Source organism: Lygodium microphyllum, chromosome 6 (genome assembly GCF_053477565.2).
Source record: "Lygodium microphyllum isolate KBCC chromosome 6, Lygodium_microphyllum_v1.1.10, whole genome shotgun sequence".
NCBI classification, from domain to species: Eukaryota; Viridiplantae; Streptophyta; class Polypodiopsida; order Schizaeales; family Lygodiaceae; genus Lygodium; species Lygodium microphyllum.
This window is the reverse complement of record NC_141140.1, coordinates 158034960-158037623: the sequence shown is the minus strand read 5'-3', so window position 1 is coordinate 158037623 and position 2664 is coordinate 158034960. Positions and strand designations below refer to the sequence as shown.

The following is a 2664-nucleotide window of genomic DNA, read 5'->3' as shown; positions in this document are numbered from 1 at the left end:
CAATATATGAAATGAGGGAGCTCCAATGGTTGGAGCTATGGCTACCCCTTCTTATTAAACTCTACAAATTGAAATAAACACTCAAAAGAATACTTCAATACCTCTGAAGGAATGCCCTGAGGGTGCCCAAATGGGTTGGTAGGTAGGTGCTCAGGAAGCCAAAGCTCGAAGGAGTTGGATATGGCTGCCAAGAGTGAGAACCAATGGTATAGGGATTCGAATGAATGCTAAAGAAGTCACAGACCAAGCTTGAATGCTCAAGAAACCATGCTCTAATACCAGTTGAAATGTAATAAGGATCGAAGCTTGCACAGGACAGCTATGGCGGAAGAGCAAGAGCGAGAGAGAGAGAGAGAGAGAGAGAGAGAGAGAGAGAGAGAGAGACTCACAATGTGGGAACTCCAACAGTCACAATGTGTAACTGGCACTACAAGATATAGGCCTTATACGGATGTTACAAGCGACGAAAATGTAAATAAAGAAACTTTTTCCCATCATTGCAAAAAGCGTCGTTATTGACGATGTCATAGAACAGTCGGTATTAGCGTTGTTATCAGCGTCACTATTTGCGTCGGTATCAGCATCGCATCTGATACCGATGCAAATAACGACATTGATAACGAGGCTTTGTGATGCTAATAACGATGCCAATAACGATGTGTGCAGGGAAATTTGTGACGCTAATAGCGATGATAATATGGAAAAAAAATTTGTGGCTAGACAACAAGCTGCCTGCCACATATAGCACTATACTAGCCTAACAACGAGGGTAGCCCAACGGCTCAGTCACAGACTAGCAGTTCTTGCTCTTGCCAAACTAATAGTTCTTGCTCTTGAACTGGTTCTTGCCTTTGTACTGAACATAGATAAAAGGAACATGAGAAACGGGAGAAGGGGCCGATTTCTGGGTTGAGTATCTAGTCCTTCTTGCATTCCACATTGGTGGAGACGGCGGGCTTCACGGGTTCCTCATTCTCTGCCCTGCACACGCTCATCTTGCATCCCGGTCCCTCTCATGTTTGCCTGAGTCATGAGCCTCCCAACTTCTCGACGCCAAAACCCTCACTCTCCCAGATACGAGGATGCATATATGCAACTTGAGTACACTGCACAGCTTGTTCAGATGGAACACCTAGTTCAGGCGATGTCCAACATGCTTCTGCAAGTTAATCACACTAACCAGTCCCTTCTCAATTTCCTATCATCCAACAGCACAACACAAAATCACTGCCCAGACCCTAAGATTCTCCCAAAGCCGTTTTCACGTTTACCAACAGAGGACGTATTAATGTGGCTGGATCATTTCGAAAACGTCTCCAGCTACCATACTTGGTCTGAAGAACGCAAGGCCATGGAAGTCCGCACACTGCTAGAAGGTGTCACTGCAACCTAGTTCATCCAACATCAAGAAGATATTAAAGGAGATTGGCAGAGTTTGAAAGCATTGCTGATTCAGAATTTTGCACATCAAAATATTTCTCAGATCACGCTCCAGCAACTCAATGCTTTGAAACAACAACAGTTTGAACCGGTCGCACAATTTGTGGTCACGATGAATCAGCTGCTTCTGAGGGCTGACCCTACAATGTCTGAAGACATGAAATTATTTTTTCTCTAGCCCCGCCTCCATCATGACATCTCCAAACGGGTTCGAGATTAGGGCCCAACCTCTTTCCACGCTACGATTCAGATCGCACAACGTATCGAGGCCTCTGCAAACCCTGATGCTCCAATAACCTATGTCCCTCAACCAACTCCACACTGCCACCCAGTGGAGTCCAATCCCATTCCCGTGGACATTGAAATTCAGAATTCTCAAGTGACTTCTCGCAGAGCCTTACCCACACGAGATGCACAGGGTCGCCCAAAATGTTTCTATTGTAATAATTATGGTCATATTCGACGGCATTGCAGACAACTTCAAGCACAACAACATCACCAAAGTTCCCAGGTACAACTTGCTGATGTTGCCTCTCTAGCCAAGCTGCTGGGAAACATCTAAGCGGGACGTTGGTGGAAGAGCATCACCCGCAAATTCAAGCCGCCGCATCTTCCAATCGCATGGTATGTGCCACACTCGCCCATATAGAAAACACATCCCAAGAAGTACTTTTAGACTCAGGTAGTAGTATTTCCTCCATTAGCGAACAGTTAGTTCAAGAATTAGGTTTATGCACATCCACGGCCCCGGCCATCAAGGTTTTGTTTGGCGATAACCAAAAGGTGTATCACTCACATACTCAAGCCCATTGTACATTCTTTCTAGCTCATCAACAGTTCACTCACTCCTTTTATATTTTAAGCAACCAGCTGTTTCCCATGACTCTCGGCTGCGATTGGTTTGTGAAAACCAGGGCTCGCTTACAATTTGACTCTCAACAATTGGTTTTACCCAACTCCCTACCGATACCAACGTTTATATGTTCACACCAAAACCCCACTGTCGTACACACACAATACACTTGGGAACACTCTCACACCCGTTTGCATGATGTCCGAAAAGTCTTGAACAAAATCTCCAAATTGTTTCAACCAAACTCTCAAACCTCACAGACAAACTTCCCCACCCAGCATGAGATCAACACCAGGGATGCTCCTCCTGTCCGCATGGCAACCAGATGCATGTCTCCTTTGGAACAGGAGAGGATAGATCAAGCAGTCCGA

At 45.5% G+C, this 2664-nt stretch overlaps 1 pseudogene; it reads left to right on the top strand.

The window, feature by feature from the left end:
* The first annotated feature begins 1030 nt into the window (after window positions 1-1030).
* LOC148035330 (uncharacterized) lies at window positions 1031-2002 on the top strand (annotated as a pseudogene).
* The last annotated feature ends 662 nt before the right edge of the window (window positions 2003-2664 follow it).